This window comes from Lissotriton helveticus, chromosome 3_1 (genome assembly GCF_964261635.1).
Source record: "Lissotriton helveticus chromosome 3_1, aLisHel1.1, whole genome shotgun sequence".
Classification (NCBI taxonomy): domain Eukaryota; kingdom Metazoa; phylum Chordata; class Amphibia; order Caudata; family Salamandridae; genus Lissotriton; species Lissotriton helveticus.
The window spans coordinates 1,660,464,946-1,660,489,923 of NC_136061.1; the positions used below are offsets into that span (position 1 = coordinate 1,660,464,946).

Below are 24,978 nucleotides of genomic sequence, written 5' to 3' on the forward strand. Positions count from 1 at the left end.
CTCACGATCTCCGTCCTGGGGACCACGTGATGGTCAAAATCTTTGAGCGATCCAGCAGTTTGGAACCGAGATGGCATGGCCCTGAGCAAGTGCTGCTGGCTACGCGAACTGCTGTGAGAGTCACCAACAAGAAGCGGTGGATTCATTCAACGCACTGCCGACGTGTCTCTCCGGACCTGGTGAGCCCTGTGGTACTATCCGATTACAGAAAGATTTTGGATACAGAAAAGAGCCCAGCTGTCACGCCTGATGAATTGGAGGGAGCCTTCCCGGACCACGTTGTTTCTGATAAAGTGAAGTACAATCTACGCCCCAGGAAATAAGATTCCTTTTGTGTTTTTGAAACTGGTTGGTAACCGCTCTGAGGTTTGTGAAACGGAAGCCGGGAATATCAAGGGGGGGGGGATCAGTTCTGCCCAGTGTAGCGACACCCGTCTTGAATCCCGGAGAACAAATCAACGGCAGCCTCGGTTCAGAACCATCGTTTTATTTTTTCTCGCTTAGTGTTGCTTTTGAAGAGTTTTTTTTTTGGGAACTATGGCATCTCCTTCGACACGAAGAGGGAGAATTCTTGGTGCTGTTTTGTTTGTCTTGACCGTAGTGGTGATCGCAGTATTAGCCTGGACTATAGAACTGTTGTTTCCTGTACGAGAACATTTACTGCCCACCACTCCAAGTCCGTCTGAACATTTCCATTTCACTCTGCCTTTTCACGAAGAAAGACATAGGCAGACTTATTTGAATAACAGCTTTATTAAGATTCTACATCATACTCATAACATGACCAACACGTCCAATTGTTGGGTATGTGGAATGTTGCCCGGACACCAGAAGAAGGGAGGAACACCACTCATTCCTCTCCCGTTTTCTCATAATGGTTCTTGTCATGCTTTGTACACTCTTCTTTTTACTCTGCGATGGCCAACGAAAGGTGGATTACTTTTTCGGCTGAATAAAATATGCTATAACGACAAAGATGGCTATCCACACGCTGAAGGAACTAAATTTGAATGGGAAGAATATCGTCCGGACAATGTTTCTACACCTCGTGTATATACGAATCAAAGACTTACAAATGTGACGAGCATGCATATAATAACAGTCATCGATACAAAAGCAGATTTGTGTATTAGAAATAAAGGTACAATCCCTGTAGGCCGCAGTGAATGTAATATTACACTTACCTTTGATACACCAACTGGAATTGCATTTGTAGCTTCACGTAACACATATTTCATTTGTGGAAATAAGGGATACCATCGTCTACCATTGGGTTGGTTAGGAACGTGTTATGTAGCATTTGTATTACCACCTGTGTTTATTGCTCCTCCCATGTATCATAACGATTATGTTTTGTACCATGATTTCATATTGAATAGAGTGAAACGAGCAATAGATCTTGATGAAATAGACCAGACTGATACCACTTTGCAACAATATGTAGATTTCAATCTGGGGTTATTTTCATTTGTAGGAGCTGCATTAAATAGCAGGAAGATAAGGCGGCTTACACGTGTGGTGGAAGCCGTTGCCAATGAAACTGCCTCTGCTTTAGGGAATATTACTGAGGAATTGCAAATTACCAGAATTGTGGCGCTCCAGAATCGAATGGTTCTAGATGTGATACTAGCTGATAGAGGTGGAGCATGCCGCGTCATCGGAAGTAGTTGTTGCGTGTACGTACCAGATAACTCACCTTCTGTATATGATTCGATTACAAAATTACATAAGATAGCTGCTGAGATCCACCCAGAAAATGGAACATGGACCTTTTCTGGTTGGTTCTGGACCCTGCTTAGTACTTGGGGTTGGAAATTATTAACGATTCTCTGTGTTTTTATTGGAGTATTATTTTTCCTTTGTCTATGTATTCAATGTGGACCTACATTATGTTCTGTATGTATCACAGCCTGTATTCCGTCCAAACGAGCTATTGTCAAGCAAGAGAAACTGATCAATGATGAAGTATTGAAAATAATGGCTATTAACATTGAGGATGAACATTCTGACTACGTCCACTATGAGGTAGCTTTTGCTAAACGCTAAAAGGGCCGTCTGTCGTGTTTTGGCAGCTCCTGAGTTAGCGTTTAGCACAGCTACACGGTCTTTTCTGTTAACTTGACCAAAACGAACGGGGGCCATTTTGAATCCCTCTGACTTCCGTTTCCTATGAACATGCTGCCTCGTGGTCAGTGTGCCCTTTCGTCCTTTCTTGATACCCATGGTCACTAGTCTGCTCGGCAACAGGCTATTTTTAGTACTGGTCAAGCGCACATGCGCATTACGCACCAATTGGTCACTCTTCAGGAATGTTCATGTTAACTGACCAGTGCTGTTGAAACTCCTCCCACATGTTGGCTGTGTTCCAAAAATGACCTTATATGTACCTAAAATGTGTAACTTGTAACCGCCTATCATTTTATTGCTATTAAACCATATAAAAGAGGTCGCGCACCGATGTTCGGTGTGCTACTTCTTACATTACCGAAGGGTGCTGTAGGAATGTATCACCACCCCATGGGGTCTTAATAAACTTGTCTTTTACCTTTTCCAGTGTCCGTGCCAACTTCTATACTAAGGTGTTCGAGAGTTTAGCAGAGTATGTAGGCCTGATTTGAACCCAACACCACAAGTGGATTAAAATGTCACCAATTGATACCATTGGTGAAAACCTTTATGCATTTGCCTAAACCTGAACTGTTAATTTTGCACTTTGGAGGTAATGACTTGGGCACTTTGACTGGGGTAGGTCTGGAAATGCTTTTAAAGGACACCTTTGAGCAATTGATGGCACTTTTTCCTCAAACTGCCTTGGTATATTCAAATATATGCCAAAGACAGAAATGGAGGTGGTCAAACCAATTTTGTCCACAAATTGAGAAATCTAGGAAGCATGTAAACAAATCTGTTTCAGCTTACATGAGAGACCATGGAATGGGCTCCATGTACAACAATAACTTGCGTTACTACATGCAAGATATCTACGGTGGAGATGGAGTTCACTTCTCAGATGAAGGGAACAGAGTTTTCATTCTGAATTTAAGACTGTGCATTGGTACCTACTTATAAGTACCTAAATGTACCATAAACCCAAAAGCTCTTCTCAGAGCTACCCTACATCTGATCACTCACAATTATTATTTTACTCTAACTTTTTTCACTAATTTTCAACAAAGTACGCTCCCCGGAGCGCTACCCGGTACGCGAACCGGAAGCTAACGTTGCGAAATTTTCTAAAAAAATGGTTTTTTTTCGCACATATGGGCCTCCTCAGCCATCCTCAGAAAACCTAGGGGGTCAAAATACGTCTACCGTGTCCCCTTCTACCCATTCTGAACATTATTTGCCCTCCATCTTGTATCTTAATTCGACCGAAACACAAAATGGTGGAATCCCGTAACGCTGCAGGTTCGCGTACCGGGGCGCTCACCGGGAAGCGCTCCATTAAAAAAGGTGGGAAAGTAATTTACAGAAGAAACCCTGGAGACACTTTCACCAAATATAGATTTGCTCATACTACATACCAATCCCTACCATTTTCACAAATTTGGTTGGAATTCCATTTAGCCATTTAGCCTGTAGACCTCTCTAAATACCCTGAGGTAAATTACTTCACAAAACACATCTGAAGTGTTGGAATTGACAACCAATTAAAATGTTACTTTCATTTTCTACTTTTTTTACCTGACATTTGATTGGTTATGTACCTGAATATATATAAAAAAAGAGATAGAAACACAGCCATTTTGACTACTACTTCCTGAACTACATTGCAAGATCATTTTCACTCACAACTTAAACTTGTTTTTAAAAGGTAAGATATTATTTCATAAATTTGAAAACTTTTTCAGATAGTTATATACTATCCCTCTGTAAGAGTTAGACATTGAGAAAGGCTTGTTTATTATAATTATGGATTGATTTAGGTTTCTGTGGTATAATTATGAATTTACATAGGCTTTCTCACAGGCACTTTTTAATAGTACTACTTCATGCCTCAAAAGTACCTGTCTGAACTTAAACCCAACAGTGCCCTATCTCTACTGATATATTTATTTTTTATTCAAATTTCAGCACAAAAATGCAAGGAGAACAGAACGTTTCCTTTGAAATTGTCCTAGACATGAATAATGAGGAAATAATTGAACCCATTGACTTGGAATTCATGGATGAATCACGAGACCATGAACTTCTACAATGTGTAGAATCTGTGGATTATTTACTTCATTATGATGACGGTCAAATGTGGGAAGTTATGTTCACTCAACAAGAGGACATATCGGACAGTCAAATGTTAGACGTTCTATTAAATTTTGAAAAATAATCAGAAAAATAAAATTATATTTAATATTAAAAAATTGTTTGAGTCTTTAATCATTTTTATATGTAATTCATAAACTAGTACCAAATTGATTATAATGTAAAGTCAGACTTATAGTATACTGTGCACAATTCCAAAAATACATTTATATTTAATAATCATTAATACTGCTACTTAAATTAAAAAAAAACAACAAAAAGAACAATCAATAAACATACAATATTTCAAAATATCATAGTCTATCATTCTTTTTTCCTTATAGTACGCTCCCCGGACCGCTTCCCGGTGCGCGAACCGGGCGCTCCCCACGCAAAAAAAACAAAAATTTGTTTTCTTTTTTTTTTGCCCCGCGGGGCCCTTTTAAAACCTCCACATCAAACCTAGGGGGTCAGGGAGGATCTACTATGCCCCCTTATGGTCATTTCCCCGTTTGTTTTGGCCTCCTCTTGTCTCTCGATCCTACCGAGAGACAAGATGGCGGCCGCTCCGGACTGTTTAGAATGTTGACAGACACCGGAGAGCCAATCAGCTTCGCTTCGCGAAGTTCCGTTACGCGTCAAGTACGCGAACCGGGGCGCTGCCCGGAGCGCTGTTACAGATATATATCTTTTTTTGAACGTTAATTTCTCAAAATCCACTGGAGCACATATATTGAGACCTAGCAAAGGCGCATCGGGCTAACAGTCCCTACAATTTTGCCAAGTTTCGTGCAAATCCATTCAGCCGTTCGGGCTAAAAGTGAGGCCAACCGCCCTATGGAAATTAACATGGAAAAAACGTGTTTTGGGACCCCCCTTTTTTCTCGAACCCCCCCAAATTTTCAGGAGCTGCTCAGAAACAAAATGTTCCATTTTCCTGAAAATTTTAGCCAATTCCGTCCATAAACGCCAACGTTATTAGACATAGAATTTTCAAAATCCCATAGAGAAAAAATCCTAACTATATATACCTACTGGCGACCGCCAGTAGGTAATATATATATATATATATATATATATTTATATACATACCAAGGTGTATTGAAGTATGAGTGGGTGTATGTGTGTCTGATTAGATGATTTAGTAGGTGCGTGACCAACTGAATAAGTGAGTGATTAAACGTGTCTTACTGAATCGATACGTTAGTGAGTAAACTGTGTAAATATCTGTACAGGTCTGTCAGTTGGTGTATAAGCGGCTGCATGGGTTGGTGACTAGGTACATGAGTGTCTATATGGGTAATTGATTGGTTGAGTATCTGTATGGGTGCTGGAGTGTCTGGGTAGGTGGGTGAGTGTGCGTATGGGTGTTTTGGTGAGTGAATGGATATCTCGGTGATACATGTGTGAGTAACTACATATGTGAAAGACAGTATATGTCAGTGTTGGAGTATATAAATCACTATATGTGACAGTGAGTGATTGTGAGAGTATGGATGAGTGTATGCTTGTATCAGTGATTGTATAAGAATGTAAGTATGTGTTAGTATCTCTATGAATAAGTGAGGTGGTGTGTGTATAACTGTACAGGTGAATAAATGGGAGTATGATTGATTCATTGCATGATTGACTAGGTGTATGAGTAACTCTATGGATGAGTGGTGGTGTTTGAGTGTCTGTATAGTAAGGGTGGGAGGACAACTCCGTTCCGCCCATGAGATGTGCAGGATTTTGCCTGTTCCACATTCCTTGAAGTAGGCAGAGCAGGCAAATCTCCGTACACTCACGGCAGAGCAGAGTTCGCCTCCCACCCGCCTCCCACCTGCACTATTAAAACATTTCAAAACATCTTTTTAAAAGACCCAGAAAACTCCTTACCTTATCGGCGGCATCCCCGGGCTGCCCTCTTCCGCTATCATGACTTCTTCATGAAAAATGGGCATGTACCGGCAGCCGCGCATGCTCAGTTTTCATGAAGAAGGCACGATGAAGGAAGAGGGCAGCTTGGGGCCGCTGCCAATATGGTAAGGAGTTTTCTGGATCCTTAAATAGATGTTTTTAAACTTTTTAATAGCACAGGTGGGAGGCGGGTGAGAGGCGCGTGGCGCGTAGTGGAGCTATTGGTTCTGTCTCCTTGGCACTCCGCATAGCCCCACTACACTCACTGCGCCCAGGCTTACTGTATAGGTGTGTGAGTGCATATGATAGTACTGTATTGATGAGTGACTGCATGTATGATTTACTGTATGGGTGAATGAGTGGGGTAGACCGAGACCTAGGAATCAGTGAGTGGGTATGTAGTAACTGGTATTGGGGTGTCTGTGGTAGAGTGGGCGTATCAAAGGTTTTATTAGACTGTGGGGAGGTGCATCAGATTATCACATGGATGATGTCATCAGTGATGGCATTTGAGATGTCTTCAGTGAAGTCACTGACCATGTCATGAATGATGTAATATGTGACGACATCAGCAGTGCATTGCGGGGGTTCAAGTTATAGTTAGCTCAACTAACTATAACGGCCAAATTTCTCTTGTTTTGTATGAGTGAAATGTCCAACTAACTATAAATTCCCTGAAACCTGTAGTTTTTTCAGTGATTTTCAAAGGTTTTTTAAATTCTAATTTCTAACTACAACAGCCCTGAAACGTATGTTTTTTTCAGTGAATTTCAAAGGTTTTTTAAATGCTAATTACTAACTATAACTTACCTGAAACCTATGTTTTTTCTGTGAATTTCAAAGGTTTTTTAAATGCTAATTTCTAACTACAACATCCCTGAAACTTATGTTTTTTAGTGAATTTCAAAGGTTTTTAAATGCTAATTCCTAACTATAACTTACCTGAAACCTATGTTTTTTTCTGTGAATTTCAAAGGTTTTTTAAATGCTAATTTCTAACTATGCCTACAGAGGTAGGACATGTGCAGAAAGAGGAAGAAAGGCGCAGAAAGAAACAACATAAATGCAGAAAGAGGCAACAGAAGTACAGAAAGATGAAGAAAAGTCCAGTAAGAAGCAAGAGATATGCAGAAAGAACCAACAGAGGTGCAGAAAGAGGCCTTGTTGCAAGGTCACCCTGTGCCCCCAACTTTTAGCTGGCTGGTACTGGTGGTAGCTGACTCTGACTAACCAGGCCCGGAGCCAGTCCTATGCTGAAAGACACTTAGAATATAGTGAATACATATACATACACTCATAGGGTACACTAAGGGTTGGGGCACCCCTGTAATTGACATGACCTCCCCTGTTAGTCCCTAGTACATAATAGGGCAGGGGGATTAAAACTACCTCTAACACAGAGGTGCATAAAGAGGCAAGAGAAGTGCAGAAAGAAGCAACAGAGGTGCCAAAAGAGGCAAGTGAGTTGCAGAAAGAAGCAAGTAAAGTGTAGAATTTGCTGAAAGAAGCAACAGAGCTGTAGAAAGAAGCAAGAGAAGTATAGAAGGAAGCAAGTGAGGTACAGAAAGAAGCTAGAGCAGTGCAGAAAGAACCAACAGAGGTGCAAAAAGAGGCAGGAGGGGTGCAGAAAAAGGTAGGAGAGGTGTACAGAGGTAAGAGGGGTACAGAAAGAGGCAGGAGGGGTGAAGAAAGAAGGAAGAGAAGTACAGAAAGAAGCAACAGAGGTGCTGAAGAAGACGCGAATAGTGAAGAAAGAGTTAGAGAAGTGCAGAAATAAGCAACAGAGGTACAGAAAGATGCAAGAGAGGTGTAGAAGCAGGCAGGAAAGGTGCAGAAAGACACAAATAGTGTAGAAAGAGCTAAAGAAGTGCAGAAAAAAGCAAAAGAGGTACAGATAGAAGCAAGGGAGGTGCAGACACAGGCAGGAAAGGTGCAGAAAGAGGGAACAGGGGTACAGAAAGAGGCAAGAGAGGTGCAGAAAGAGAAAAGTGGAGTGCAGAAAGAGAAAAGAGGAGTGCAGAAAGAGGAAGAGGGTACAGCAAGAAGCATGTGCAGTGTAGAAAGAAGCAAAAGAGGTGCAAAAAGAGGCAAGATAACTGCAGAATGAGCCAACAGGTGCAAAAAGAGTAAAGGGGTGCAGAAAGAGGTAGGAGAGGTGCACAAATAGGCAAGTAAGGTACAGAAAAAGGCAGGAGGGTGCAGAAAGAAGGAACAGAAGTACAGAAAGAGGCAAGAGAATTTGCTGAAAGAAGCAACAGGGGTGTAGAAAGAAGCAAGAGAAGTGCAAAAAAAGGCAAGTGAGGTACAGAAAGAACCAAGAAAGTTTCTGAAAGAGGCAAGAAGGATGCAAAAAAAGCAACAGAGGTGCAGAAAGAGGCAAGAGAGGTGCAGAAACAGACGGGAAAGGTGCAGCACAGGGAACAGAGGTGCAGAAAGAGACAAGAGAGGTGCAGAAAGAAAATAGGGGTGCAGAAAGAGATCTGCAGAAAAAGCAATAAAAGGTGCATGAAGAGGCAAGTGAGGTGCAGAAAGAGGCACAAGATCTACAGAAAAAAAGCAAGAGAGGTGCTGAAAGAGGCAAGTGAGAAGCATAAAGAAGCAAGAGAGGTGCTCAAAGAGGCAAGAGGGATGCAGAAAGAGGCAAGAGCAGTGCATTGAGAACCAAGAGACATGCAGAAAAAAGCAACTGGGGTGCAGAAGGAGGCATGAGGGTGCAGAAAGAATGAAGAGAAGTGAAGAAAGAAGCAGCAGAGGTGCTAAAAGTGGTTCAAAAGGTGCAGAAAGAGGCAAGAAAAGTACAGAAAGAAGCAACATAGGTGCAGAAAGAGACAAGAGTGGTGCAGAAAGAGGGTCGAGAGGTGTAGAAAGAGGTAAGAGAGTTGCACAAAGAGGGTAGAGGGGTGCAGAAAGAGACAGGAGGGGTGCAGAAAAAAGCAAGTGAAGTGCAAAATGAAGCAAAACAGGTGCAGAAAGAACGAACAGAGGTGGAAAAAGAGGCAAGAGGGGTGCAGAAAGAGGTAGTAGTGGTGCACAAAGAGGCAGGAGGGGAACAGAAAGATGCAGGAAGGGTGCAGAAAGATGGAAGAGAAGTGCAGAAAGAGGGAAGAGAGGTGAAGAAAGTAGAAGAGATTTGAAGAAAGAGGCAAGAGAAGTGCAGAAAAAGAAAGGAATGTGCAGAAAGAAGCAACCGAAATGCAGAAAGACGCAAGAGAGGCGCAGAAGGAAGCAAGAGTGCCTTGTACACCATTAGTACCAATTTAACAACCTCACTTAGCAATGAGTAACAGGTGACCATTCTAGGTTTGCAAAGAGCCTTCCACCACGCTGTAACACTTGCCACTGCATTTTTGGTAACGTTTGAGCCATTTGAGATAGAAACAAGGCTTCTTTTTTTCAAATCTGCAGATTAGGAAGCAGTTAATGAATTATGTGGCTAATGTAGAAAATGTATAATTGTGCGAAAGTTGGGGCAGCCAAACAGTGGCATAATTCCAGTGGCCCTGTTCATACCTCTGACTTGGTCCACAAGTGCTCCTCAGTGTTTCCTTCTTTTTTTGTCTCATTGAGTTCATAGTTGAGCTTCTATGGAAACAAGTATGACTAAACCTGTCATTATCACTCCAAAAAACAGACTACCATACCACATGATTACTCTCCATAACACAAAATCACACTCTACATAATTCCTATACACTAAATACCACATACTTTCTATCCACATAATTTCACTACACAACATACCACATAATTCCACTACACACTACCTACATCCACCACACTCCACTCTAAAAAACATTAGTAAAAAACATTTACATTTACAAGTCTAATAGCTCTAATTCTCGCAAATGTGAAACCTATTAAATTACAATCACTTCTTTGACTAGTAGTAGCGTTTGGAGAGTGGTGGAAAAAGGGTGCTGGACCTCCGACCAGCACTCAGGAATTTTGCAGCGTAGGACTTACAGGAGGTACCCGTAGGGCTTTTGGCCCCCAAAATCCCTCAGGAGTAAATTGGACTTCATCCTCCATCCTGTCGTCTGCAAAGAGGTGCGTTTGCAGAGAGGTGGAGAAAGGGGGGCATGGCCTCCGAAGACGTTTTAGCAATCCCACTGTTTGGGGCTTACTGGAGGTAACAAGAGGGATAGTTGGCCACCAAGGACATCTTACCCCTTCTATTACCTCCAGTAATTCCCACACAGCAGGACTACTAAGTTCTCAAATTAGGCCACGCCCCCTTTGCCCACCACTCTGCAAACATGCTCCCTGGTGTGCTCTTGGGTGGGGATTGAAGTCCCCTTCGTTGCTGGGGGTCCTTTAGCGGACAACCAGCCTACCTCTTATCTCCAGTAAGCACCACACGGTGGGATTGCTGAGAGGTGGACACAGACCACACTCCCTTTCTCCACTACTCTGAAAATGCACCTCCTGGCGGGATCTTGGTTGGGGGATGAAGTCCCTGTCCTCATAAGGGTCCCTGGTGGCCAACAAGCCCACTAGGTACCTCCAGTATGCCCCACACTGCTGGATTGCTGAGAGTGGTCCACCCCTTTTTACTAAGCATGGGCGTAAAATCCGTTCCGCTCGCAGAATTTGCGGATTTTTGGCAAATTCGCAATCCGCGAATTCTCCCGAATTTGCCAAAAATTCGCAAATTTGCACGCAGCAGATTTTTTTGCTTGGTCGCGCTTGACAAATACAATAATGCGGCGCGCGGCGTTCACTTACCGTCATTCAGCGTTTGAAGAGTTGTTTTTCTCCATGTTTGCGTGTGCTGCGCCATTATGGATCTTGCTGCGTGATCCCGTGGGAGTTTGTCGACCGCTATTACGTCATCGCGGCCCACCACCTTGCACAGCGAGAGTTTGTCAACGCGAGTACGTCATAAAGGCCCGTGATAACACACCGCGGGAGTAAACAATTGCGAACACGTAGATGCGGCGGGCAGCAACAATCTCGCGCTCGCGAAATTGCAAAATTTGCAATTCTGCACAAGAAATCCACCAGGAGGCAGCATAAACCTTCTGAAAATGATGATTTTTATCAGAATAACTCCTCAGGTTGACATTTGCCTGCACTTATTTTTGCAAGGAGTCCATTTTGGGGGGGGGCGGTGGGAGGAAGGAAGTGCCCCACAGTCTCCAACTTCCTGTTCATGTCTAGCAGGCTCCTCCAAGTGCCTTGTTCATGTCCTGGTCACTTTGATTTGGATCTTGACCTGGAAGGATTACTTTTTGTGGATGCTGCTCGATATTTGGATTTGAGGCCTTTTTGACTTTCTTTGGATCACTTTTGGATTAGAAATTTCACAAGTAAGTTTGTTTGGGGAATTAAAGTTGCTGCAACTACAATTTTGGAACTTTTTCAGAACATTAAATAAAATATATTGTGGGAAGCCACAGTATCCAGTAGGACCAGGGTTAGTTATCGGTGCATGATGCAACTGTTTTGTTGAATTTCAACATCATTTAGGGCATGGATGGCATTGGATTGTGGTGATTTTTGTGTGTTTTTCATTTGTTTGCCTGTTGTTGGGGCCCTTTGCCCAGGGGTACTCAGTGGTGCATGGACTGAGTCTTTCTGTGGGGTCTCTCTAATGTAAACATCATTGAGGGCATGGATGGCATTGGATTGTGGTGATTTTTGTGTGTTTTCCGATTTTTTGGCTGTTGTTGGGGCCTTTTGCCCGGGGGTACTCAGTGGTGCATGGACTGAGTATTTCTGTGGGGTCTCGTTAATGTAAACATCATGGAGGGCATGGATGGCATTGGATTGTGGTGATTTAAATGTGTTTTTCGATTTTTTGGCTGTTGTTGGGGCCTTTTTGCCCAGGGGTACTCAGTGGTGCATGGACTGAGTCTTTCTGTGGGGTCTCTTTAATGTAAACATCATGGAGGGCATGGATGGCATTAGATTGTGGGGATTTTTGTGTGTTTTTTGACTTTTTGGGGTGGGGTGGGGGCCTGTCCATGTGGGTGGGGGCCATTTTGAGGCCTGGTCCAGGCAGGGCCTTGCCATGTGGGTGCGGGTCTAGGGGCCATTTTGAAGCCAGGCAGTGTGTTTTGTTGTGCCATAAGCCTGCACCCAGTCTGCCATGCTTTCATCCATTATGCCCAGGGGTACTCTGTCAGTGGTGCATTTTATTGGTCTTTCCATTTTGGGGGGTGGGTATAATAAAAATGCTTACTTGCAAACTATTAATTGAAGCGCTACATATGCAACATTTATTTAACTGATGTTCCTCTGGCTTCGTTTGCTTTTAGGTGCAGAAAGACGAATCATCGTTCCTCATCAGTGCCAGGAAGAAGTCCTGCTGCGGTGTGTGCAGCACACCGTCACGTGTGGCCACAGACAACTCTGCAACTTGTGCAACTGCGGCCTGCTGTTCTGACATCTGAAGAAGATGGCCCCAAAAAAAGTTGCCCGTAGCTCCTCTAGCAAGAAAGTTGCCAGTAAGGAGCAGAAGAAGCAAGTGGCGCCACTTACCAAGGAGACTGGTGTGCCGACCGCCACATTTTTTGGGACTAAAAAGTACGCCTGCAGCAGCAGCGGGGTCTGCTGGGGACCAAGCTGGGAGCAGCACCTCTGCTCCATTGGGCTCAGTGCCACCACCACCACGTCAACTTAGGTCCAAGCCCTTGAGTGCTGCAGAGGCAGCCAGTATAGTTGTTCAATCACCATCGACCAGTGATGTTGGCTCATCGCAAGAAAGTAGCAGCATCCCTCAATCAACACAAGTTTCAACTCATTTGACGAGTGTTCAACAACCACAGCCGCAACAACAACCACATGTGCAAGTACAAGCCCAAGTACATGTGGAAGGAGAGGAGGCGCAAGGAGAGGCGCAAGCAGAGGTGCATGGAGGGGCACAAGTGCCCACAATAGTTGTTCCTCCCGAAGTAGGGGCACATCAGGAAATCGACATTCAAGCCGAGGTATCATATGAGGAAGCCACTCCTCCTGATGATTCATTGTCTTCCAGATCCCCAGCAAGGAAAAGATCAAGGATGGTGTCTACATCTTCTTCAAGCCCCCTTCCTTCTGATGATATGGATGAAAATTGGGAACCACCAGGCCTGTCTGAGAGTGAGGCACACCATGATCTGACAAAGGTAGCTAAGTGTAAAAGGAAGGTCCCCGAAAGTCTCATAGTTATGGAGTGGGAGGATGACGCTGAAAAAGAAGTGGCGTATACTCCTGCTGATGAAGACTCTCACGACGACGATGCAGTCATCATAGATGTCACTCCAGCCTCAGCGGGCATGCAGCAAACAGACATTTTTACACTATCCAGAAATGCTCCTGAGCGTGATGTTGGCGACGTGTCAATAGGACCACCACCAATGCAGTTAACTAGTACACCACCACCTACAGCTTCCATATTTTCTCGCCAGAAGGGACCTCCATCCACCACGACCTCCGTTTCCTCAAATAGTGGTGCTGTAAGTGCACAACGTACTAAATTTCGGCAACACACATCCTCCACTTCATCTGGCATTAGTATTCCCAGTATCGCCTCATCCGCCCCCCACAGACATTTGAAGTTCGCAGTTTGGGACTTCTTTAGTGTTAGCCCAACAAGGGAAAACATAGCCATTTGTACCATTTGTAAGGTTCGAGTTAGTCGTGGTAAGCTTGGTACCAACTATGGTACCGGAGGCCAGAGAGGTCATCTTGAGAGACAGCACACTGTCAAATGGCATGCGCACCTAAGGGAGATCAAGGCAGCCCAAATTGAAAGTCAACAAAGTGTATCCGTTGATGTTTCATCTGATGATGACGAGGAGGAAGAAGCTTTTTTTAAGACACAAGGGGGACCCAACGGATAGCTAAGTACCATGGGTATAACAGCGTTATAATGAACAAAGGTCCTTAGCTTATTTGAGAATCAAAAAAACAATACTGTATAGAAACACAATGGAAAGCTATACGTTATAAAGTTTCCAAACCCAGCCGGGAAAGGAGTTTATTTATCAAGAAACAATGTTCAATCCTACAATACAAACGTAATAACAAGACACAAGCCTGTGCCGTACAAAAAAGAGGGAAAGGAAAAATAGGATAAAGGTGAAAGCGGTGTCTATCAGGCAAAGGAAGAGAGCAAGGACAGGGCACTGTAAATAGGTAAAAGATCAATAACAGTGTCGCCTGGAGTGGAGTATACACAATCTTATTTGACAATATTGTAAATGTAAACCCACTCATGGGTGTCGACGTTTCGATCCCTATTGCTCAACTAGATACATGGGATCATCATCAGGACTTTTGTAATGAACAAAACATGCCTGATTGTGAGAAAGCCTGTTAGGAGAAACGAAGAGAAAAAGGATTTTTCAAACACTTAAGAGTAGTTTGCAGATGTATGCCAACTATGTAACGAATTCGCAGTGTGTGACCAAGTGCACGGTGTTTGTGACCTAATCAAACACATAATAACAACATTTCCATACTCCTCGGAATCGCAGTGACGTGCGTGAAGAGCTGCGACGACCAGTTGTGCCGTGATAGTGATCAATTCAGTTTGTAGTATACTGGGGAACCGGGATTTCCATCGTGAAGTGACGGTGCAGGTTCAGTAGTTGCGTGGCTAAGGGTGAATGTGTGATTGGGGATAGCCCTGTGGATTCTAAGTAACAATAAGTGTAATCATACCTCAGTAAATCTATGCATGAAGCCTCACATGGGAGGTGTACTTCACTTCAAGGTTTATGGCCGAAGAGATCGTGCTAAAATAGGGGTAGATTTAAACACAAGGTTACGAATTCAATGGTTCACAACCTCAGTGAACCGTGATGTAAATTTAAACACATACCACGTATGTCCTTGCTCTCTTCCTTTGCCTGATAGACACCGCTTTCACCTTTATCCTATTTTTCCTTTCCCTCTTTTTTGTACGGCACAGGCTTGTGTCTTGTTATTACGTTTGTATTGTAGGATTGAACATTGTTTCTTGATAAATAAACTCCTTTCCCGGCTGGGTTTGGAAACTTTATAACGTATAGCTTTCCATTGTGTTTCTATACAGTATTGTTTTTTTGATTCTCAAATAAGCTAAGGACCTTTGTTCATTATAACGCTGTTATACCCATGGTACTTAGCTATCCGTTGGGTCCCCCTTGTGTCTTAAAAAAAGCTTTAGCGCAATCACCAGGATTGCAGGGTTGTTCTAAACTCAATTTACCTCGGCACCGAGGTCGACCTTCCTAGTGCCTCTGTACACACACTTGTATATTCCCGAATTTACTTTTCTCTTTTTTAGCCTTAGGAGATGTCAGACCATGCCCCTTTGTATACGATAGACCATATTAAGCATTTATGCACATTACCGTCACTCTTATCAGAAACCCCAGATGCTCCAACAACTGCAGCGTCCAGTTTTCCAGAACAGTTAGAAAAGCTACAGAAAAAACAGGTTAGATTAAAATTGATGATATTAATGCTAACTGATTATCTCAAATCCGGAGTAATCCCACTTGGTTTACAAGTGCGTAATATCCCCGGGATCTTTACGGATAATCCCAAATATATCACTAACTTCAGTCATATTGGGACCACATGCTCAAGGCAGTGGTTGGCGCTTGGCATTGATATTGCTACAGAGACATTAAAAACACTTGAGATAGAAATTGCTGACTTGCTTAAACAAAATAATGATTCAGACCCCACAGCTGAGTGTAAAAAATTACTGGAACAAGTAGAGAAAACAATAGCTGATTATTACCGTATTGAACAGAACAAAAAGGCCAATAAAATTAAAAAGGATATCAGAAATTATAGCGCCGAGACTACTTATCCATATCTGAATAAAGATTTTTACACTAACAGACCATACTTCAACCCGCAGAATAGACCCTGGGGTCGTTTTAACAAATGACAGAACATAGTGGGGTTTTCAGACACCTCAGAAGACTCATCTGACAACTCAGATCCAGGTGAGGGAGGTAGCAACCGGGGTAGAAGGCGTGGTGGTGCACAAGGCAATTTTTTAGCCAGAGGCCAGCCAGGAACCCCGCAGAGAGGGAGGGCCAAGAAACCCAGAACATGGTTCAACGCTCCAGGGGAGCGGAGGACCCGCAACAACTTTTATCAGTGGTAATACCCACAACAGCGAATTTGACTGAAACATTACCTATTTTTAATTTATCTAACCATATTTTGCAGCATTCTGAATTAGAACTTTTGAAGAAAGGACTTTCTTTTGTCCCCACGGTGCGCCCAAATTATATGGAATTACAAACAGAGTTACTTCGTTTTTTCAGACTGGTTCGGCTGAAAGCATTCTTTCAATTGCACCCAGCGCCTGAACTAAATCGTAACACCCCCTTCGCCCCCCCTTCCACTTTCCTACCAACGGCGAGCATGATTCCGCCAGAGATCATCACGTTTGAGAAACTTATTCTCAAAGAACTTGAGATTCTCGAAAGGAAGAGATTGTACATTCCGTACAATATCTCCAAAATCGAAAAGGAGGCAATAGACTCACTCAAATCTAACACTAACTTAATCATCAAGAGCGCGGATAAGGGTGGGGGCATTGTCCTGCAAAATATTGATACCTACAAGAACGAAATTAACCGACAGCTGAATAACAGGGAACATTACTTGAGACTTGGCCGCAATCCAACGATTGAAATCCAAGCCCTGATAAAAAAGATTACCACGATTGCCAGGGACGATGGTTTTCTTAGCAAGAAGGAATATAATTTCCTTAATGTTAAGTGTCCTCGCCTTCCAGTCATCTACACCCTCCCTAAGGTTCATAAAGACAGTGAGAACCCGCCAGGCCGACCGATAGTATCGGCTTGTGGTTCAATTTTGGAACCATTAGGGTCCTATGTGGATTTTTTCATTAAGGACTTTGTGCCTTCCACGTGCTGGTATGTCCGTGACAGCATGGAAATGATCAATCTTGTTGAACACCAGCCCTTTGATCCCAACATTCAAACACTATGTACACTGGACGTAGAGTCGCTCTACACTAATATACCCCAGGGAGCGGCTCTACGGGTCATTGAAAGAATACTTGATTCCAGACCTAGACCACATAGAGTACCGACATTGTTCATATTGCAATTGCTAGAACTATGTCTCACGAAAAACTTTTTTGTCTTTGACGGGACCTTCTACCAACAGATAAAAGGTTGCTCGATGGGAGCGATTTTTGCTCCCCATCTGGCCATTATGTACATGGATGCGCTTGAGACCGGCACAATCCTAGCTGACACAAATCCATTCAGAACCAGCATTGGGGTTTGGCGCCGTTACATAGATGATATTTTTCTAATTTGGAATTCGGAGAGAGAAGGTCTGAATTCGTTCCTACACTGGCTGAACAATAACTGCGACAATCTGCAGTTCACTCTCTCATATCACAAAACAGAGATACCATTCTTGGATCTCATGATCTATCATGAGGCAGGGGAGTTACTTACTCGCCTCTATAGGAAACCGACTGAGCGTAATACTTTACTCAGATACAACAGTAACCACCCCAAAGCTCTAAAAGATTCACTTCCCTATTCGCAGTTCCTGCGGATTAGACGGAATTGCTCCTCGAAAACTGATTATTTCAAAGAGGCAGGCATTTTGTGCTCAAAACTGAAATCAAGAGGTTATCCAAGCAGAATAGTGAGGAATGCCTCGAAACGGGCATGGTATTGTCCTAGGGAGGTCCTGCTCCAACCCAAGACAAGGCCCAGCTCAGAGAGAATTGCCTGTGTCACAACCTTTTCCCCAATCTCTGATAAAATCCGCAAAACAATTTTACGGCACTGGCCAACCCTAAATTCAGGCCAACTAACTTTTGACAAACCCTTGTTTGCTTTCAAAAAAAGTAGAAATATAAAAGACCATCTGGTTCGAGCTGCCCTACCCCCACCACCTCCCACAAATACGATTGAGTCAAACTGGGGCTTGCCCCCGCTGAGAGGTCACGTTAAATGTGGACATTGTATTGTTTGTGATCTGACACTTGAGGGGCGCACGTTTAGTCACAATAACATCACAATTGATATGAGAGATTTCACAAACTGTAACAGTCACAATGTGATTTATGCAATTCTATGTCCTTGCCCTCTGATGTATGTGGGACAAACTACACAAAAAATAAGGACCAGAATAAGTCAACATCGGAGTCGCATAAGGTGCGGTACTCCCAACGCCCCTTTGGTTGAACATTATGCCAGCATGAACCATACAGCTGATGACCTCCAATGGACCGTCCTGAAATCCATCAAATTACCACAGAGAGGTGGCAACTTACAGCAGTTACTAAACCGTGAGGAATTGAAATCCATCATTCAATTCAATACCATTCACACAGGGCTCAATCGGAGTGAGGACTGGACTACGCTACTGTGATTGAACCTATGACCAATGAGACTATATCATGAAACAGTAACGGAATGAGCGCTTTGTTCAAAAGGGTTGTGTTCCCAGATAAATACTCCATGATGGAATGCATAACTGGCTGGAAGACATGAAATCTGGTCGCTTGGGAGCAAAACGTTATGTGTTTTATTTATTAATTTTTATACTTGCCATCGTTTTTAATGTCACATTGTCACCATCACTGCCTATTTGTCCGTGCACTCCCCCACACTGGTAGCATTAGCCCGCACAGCCATCCACTCCAAGATGGCCCCCACCAAGACAATTCGCCGTTCTACAATGGCACCCGCAATGACGGTCACGTGACCAGCGTGGCTGTAGACAACTCCGCGCGTACTCTCAGTCCGCTGACTTGCAACCGGCATTGACCGAGAAGCCACGGGAGAGACGAGTCTTCACCTTGACTTTGTAAGTAACTCTTAAATATCAATACTGTCCGGTTATGGCCCGTTCTTAGGCTATGTGCTGATATGCACCCTCCCTTTGTTATTACAGCGTCTGAACGCCACATTGTTGGCAACCCCCGTGTATGGCCACTGCTGCCTACACGTAAAATCTTTACCCCGCTCCCCTGATGAGCTAAGTAAGGTAAGGAAGGTCCTTCTATAATTTACCACCTTAGTTCGTAGCCCCCTTGCACCTTGACACAGAATTCCCGCTTTGTTTTCAGCGCTGCCATCGTATGCAGTTGGAAACGAACTACGAATTGTACCAGTAATTCTTTAACGAACAATTCGTCTGGACCCCCAAAAAAGACCTCCACGACATTTTACTACGTGGTATGTGTTTAAATTTACATCACGGTTCACTGAGGTTGTGAACCATTGAATTCGTAACCTTGTGTTTAAATCTACCCCTATTTTAGCACGATCTCTTCGGCCATAAACCTTGAAGTGAAGTACACCTCCCATGTGAGGCTTCATGCATAGATTTACTGAGGTATGATTACACTTATTGTTACTTAGAATCCACAGGGCTATCCCCAATCACACATTCACCCTTAGCCACGCAACTACTGAACCTGCACCGTCACTTCACGATGGAAATCCCGGTTCCCCAGTATACTACAAACTGAATTGATCACTATCACGGCACAACTGGTCGTCGCAGCTCTTCACGCACGTCACTGCGATTCCGAGGAGTATGGAAATGTTGTTATTATGTGTTTGATTAGGTCACAAACACCGTGCACTTGGTCACACACTGCGAATTCGTTACATAGTTGGCATACATCTGCAAACTACTCTTAAGTGTTTGAAAAATCCTTTTTCTCTTCGTTTCTCCTAACAGGCTTTCTCACAATCAGGCATGTTTTGTTCATTACAAAAGTCCTGATGATGATCCCATGTATCTAGTTGAGCAATAGGGATCGAAACGTCGACACCCATGAGTGGGTTTACATTTACAATATTGTCAAATAAGATTGTGTATACTCCACTCCAGGCGACACTGTTATTGATCTTTTACCTATTTACAGTGCCCTGTCCTTGCTCTCTTCCTTTGCCTGATAGACACCGCTTTCACCTTTATCCTATTTTTCCTTTCCCTCTTTTTTGTACGGCACAGGCTTGTGTCTTGTTATTACGTTTGTATTGTAGGATTGAACATTGTTTCTTGATAAATAAACTCCTTTCCCGGCTGGGTTTGGAAACTTTATAACGTATAGCTTTCCATTGTGTTTCTATACAGTATTGTTTTTTTGATTCTCAAATAAGCTAAGGACCTTTGAGGAAGAAGCGTCAAACATTCCTTCAGTTACACCCAGTACCCCTATCAGCAGCACACCCCCTGCAAGATATACGAGCCACACTAAGAGTGTGGGAGAGAGTGAGACACCAATGCGAAAAAGTTCATCATCACTGAGCGTAACTGGGTCGAAGAAGTCATCATCATCCCGTAAAATGGTCCAGCCCACCATTAGAAGCATGCTGTTTTCAGATGCGCCATTTGAACGCAACCACCCAACGGCCCGTCTGTATAACACTAAGCTGGATAAAATGCTAGCGCTGGACCTTCTCCCTTTTTCCTTTGTGGAAGGGGTGGGTTTTCTTGAAATGGTGGCAACGCTCTGCCCTAAATGGAAGGTTCCTAGCCGGTTCTATTTTGCCAGAGTTGCGGTTCCAGCACTACATGAAGATGTGCTGGAAGCGATTGGGGCAGCTTTGCAGAAGAGTGCTGTTCACACTATACATCTGACAACAGACATGTGGACCAGTTGCCAAGCCACTGATTATATGTGCATCACTGCACACTGGGTCTCTTTTTCAGGGGTTAAAGCAAAGCTAAACGCAGGTGTTGACACGGACAAAGTTTATAAAGCTGCTCGGAAACATGCAACAGTAGCCATGTTTGCCATGGAGAAAACTCATACAGGAGAAAACATTTTGCATGAGTTTAACACAAAGGTCTTTCAATGGCTGTCCCCAAGAAAACGCATGATTGGTTATGTTTCCACGGATAATGGCGCCAACGTAGTTAAGGCCATGGATAAGGGTAACTATTTCAGAGTGCCGTGTTTGGCGCACTGTATAAACCTGGTTGTTACAAAATTCTTGCATGAAGAAAGTCCAGTCTGCGAGTTACTGACCACCTGCCGAAGAATGTGCACACATTTCAGCCATTCTTTTAAGGCCCGGAAGCAGCTGAGGTGCCTGCAACATGAACGTAAAGTGCCAGTGAAAGCACTCATCCATGAGGTGGTAACACGTTGGAACTTAACCTTCTACATGCTTGAGCGTCTGTATGAGCAGTATGCGGTAGTCGATCAGTATTTCTTTAAACTGGGTACACCTATGATAGACATGAGGATACAGGTGGAGCAATGGGAGCTAGTTAAAAGGCTGACAGACATGCTTCGTCCTTTTGAGGTCTTCACGCGTGCAGTCAGCAGGGAGGACTGTTATTTGGGAAAAGCTATCCCATTGTTGCGCATGCTAGAGGACAAACTGAAGGCGGTGTCTTCTACGTTTCAAAAAGATGGAAAGCAAGAAGCATTTGGATTGTCGGAGAAGTTATTATAGCTCCTACTTCGCAATGAACGTCTTGAAAAGATCCACACAGAACAGCATTACATTTCTGCTACTATTCTGGATCCACGGTACAAAAAGGCAGTGGCAGGCAGAGTATTCTTTCCTTTTGATGATGCAGATGTTACAAAGTACAAACATTGTCTAGCTGTGTCAGCCTGTGGTAAATAAATAAATAATACCTCTATTTTTGACTGGATATACAATAACAGATAGCTCAATAAATAAGAGTCAAGATTCGAGGTAACTGGAGTTTGCAGGTTTAATACAGCATAAAGGACAGGAACAGGACAACCTGCACGGGAATAGGATGGCAGCGCTGCACGGGGCAGGGACAAAGGAATGGCAACTTTTAATAACAGTGCACAAGTATATATACTTAAACAAAATACATGGTATTCAATACAATAGGCGTAGCAGTGGGCAGGGCCTGTAGCAGTCGTGAAAGATAAGGCAGAAAGTAGGTGTAACAAGAGGCGTATACATAGACATGTGATGTAAACGTAACGGAATATGTCATAAATGGGGCGGAAACATGGAGGGGGCTACCTAAGGAGCCGGGACCTCTAACCTAGTGGTGCGCGCAAGCTGGCAATGACGTGTTACTAGGGAGAAGCTGGGGGCTATGACTTCTGAGCTAGAAGGAGAGACGAAAGTCTGGAGAGTCAGAGCGACATGTACCTAAACACTATCTAGTATCTGATGTTTAGAGAACATGTTGATAGAATCCAAAAGTTATCAGGGCAAAGGCTAACACACACTAAGACTGGTGCATGCATTATTCTACATGTAGTGTGTGTTGAGGAATATTAAATGACCATAAATACAGTATTTCTCTTACATGGAGACGTAAAGGCTAGACGATGACTGAAACTATTGATGCGATTCAGTAGCTTAGGAATGCAGAGAAGGAGAGCTGGACTGATAACTAGAATCATAACATACTCTTGGCAGACTGGCAGGCAGAGCCAGGCCGAGCCGGGCACTGTGAGGCAGGAAGTAAGTGAAGGGTCAGGGATACAGGTGGGGGCTGTATCGCTCCTCGGAGAGGGTTCAGGAGACAGGAGCTGAATCTGAGTCCGGGCCCTTTTGAGGCCTAGAAACGGGGATTTTCAATGAAATAACGTGCACACTGAGAAACGTGGCAACGTAGATTTACATAGACCTAACACTCGTAGCTTTCACGAGAACTGGAAACTGGCATACTAGAGATGGACACAACTGTAATTGCATCTTTAATCGATCATGGGGAATACATATGCATATTAATCATGCACATACAACATAACATGGGGAACACGTAGGGACACAGAACATGGCAAAATTTACTTTTCAATTAAGGATTGGGCGGATGCACAGCTTTTTTTAAATGTGATAAAAGTTCCTTTTAAATTACACGGTTACTGGTTAGTTTTTGTAGGTGCTCCACAAGGTGGCGCCAGGAGTCCAATGGCGTCGAATGAGTAAACGCTATAATGTGAACCTAGAGGATCTCTAGGGTCATCCCTTTGTTGGGCACACTGTGAGATTATCTTTCTAGAAAGAAAAGATTTCCATTCTGTTGGTTTGTTATTTGTCAACAAAAGCTTTTTTAATTGGTTATTTTCATGTTTAGTTATTTTTTCTTCATCTTTTCACCACTTGACATATTCGAAATACAGGCAATGTCATTCAACAATATGATATCCAATGCATTTCGGGCATTATGAGGTCATGCCCTTCATCAGGGAAATGGACACTGTGAAAACGAAAATGAGGTAACATTTACTACATTCAAAAAACATAAGCGAGTTACATCTCCATTATAAAGGTGCAACGCAAAATAGTGCAGACAAGTCAAACATGCAGTGTAATCACGTGAAGTTGGTGTACGGGCAAGGGGTTTTATATGCGTGCAGGGGTAAAAAAACACGGTTACTTACATGCCTTTCTTCATGTAAGTGTCGAATCTAAAAGAATAGGGAGGGTGCTTGTTAGGTTATGGCCTGAAGGTAAAACAATTGCGGAGCGTGTTCTCGCGAGTCAGAGAGACCGCGTCTTTCTCATCAAAACTAACCTGGTGCAAGGGTACATCCAGTTTACTGTTCGTTGTTCGTCTCGCCGTAGCGGTTCAACATAGCGACGGCTGCCAATGGGTCAGTCCGCGCTTTCCTTATTTTGAAAAACAAGGCGGTCATGTGGGGTATCACGTGTTACTGGCCAGCGAAAAAAGACTATCGCGTATAGCTCTCACTTTACTTTTCCACATTCCCTCCTTGTCACTACGTTTCCATCAGGAAACATCAATATTCATGATACCATCTATCATTTCATACAGTATCATTTGCTCGTCTCGAATTGTCTTGGAACGGGACTTAGGACTAGGACTTGGAATACAGGATGTAGCACAAATGCCGCAAATCGCAGGGCCACATTGTAAACAGAGGCAGCAACTGAATATGATCGCTACTGCAATACCTAGAAATGACAATACTTTCCATCCCCAGGCAGAAATTATACTCCAGAGCCAACCGGACCATGTCCAGGTGCCTGGATTCTGGTGTAACTGATGGGCGATTTTATGAAGTCTGGTTATAGCTGAATAAACAGACGGTGCGTTATTAGGAATGAAAATGCAGCAACTAGATCCGATGACTCTACATGCTCCTCCTCTATCGGCCAGTATGACGTCAAGAACGAGACGATTTTGGAGCACGACAAATCTCATAGCAGATTGCTCTTCGGTTAAGTTACCTAGGGCAGAGGCAGTCTCATTCACTACTGCTTCAAGGGTTCTGGTTAGTCTACGTATTAACTTACTATTCTGGATAGGTCCTATAAAGAAGAAGAATCCTTTATTGAAATCTGTATACTGTTCTAGAGCAGTTTCAGTTTGATCGACAATCGGGGACTCGATCTCCCTTCTATGTCTAATGTGTACTAGATGTGTGTTTCTGTGATAATCAGATGGGGCTAGAAAAACTGGTGGCAGTAGGAAGGCAATGTAACAGGTTCCATCCCAATCGAGGGGCAGACGAACATATGCGGTCTGACCACAAACAAAATAAGAATGACGTGAAGCTTTGAAAATAGATTTCCCACTGTCACTATACTTAATAATGGTAATACAATCACTATGTCCTACATGTGCGGAACCATTTTTTCGGACACATAATTCGCCTTTGACTGGTAATACTGAAATAGCAGGTAAATCTGGAGTAGGATCAGACTGAACATTCAGGACCATAAAATTCGAAGAATAATTACCTAAATTATAAACTTCATTTTCTAGGTCTAACCCTGTTCTGTGGGGAAGACCTTGCTTGTCTGGAAAACATGTACTATTCAGAAGGGACATATCAGTTGAGGATGACGTTAACGTGGACCAGGCTCCACATGAACCATTATGTGAAAATGGATAAGGAAACAGTGGCAGCACTCCCTTCAG

At 43.3% G+C, this 24,978-nt stretch overlaps 1 long non-coding RNA gene across 1 annotated transcript; it reads right to left on the bottom strand.

The window, feature by feature from the left end:
* Positions 1–23,127: 23,127 nt before the first annotated feature.
* Positions 23,128–23,679, bottom strand: LOC144825083 (uncharacterized). Its single transcript, XR_013609258.1, has 3 exons — positions 23,608–23,679; positions 23,474–23,500; positions 23,128–23,289 (listed from the first exon to the last, which is right to left on the bottom strand). It is a non-coding gene; the product is annotated as an uncharacterized LOC144825083 (long non-coding RNA).
* Positions 23,680–24,978: the final 1,299 nt, after the last annotated feature.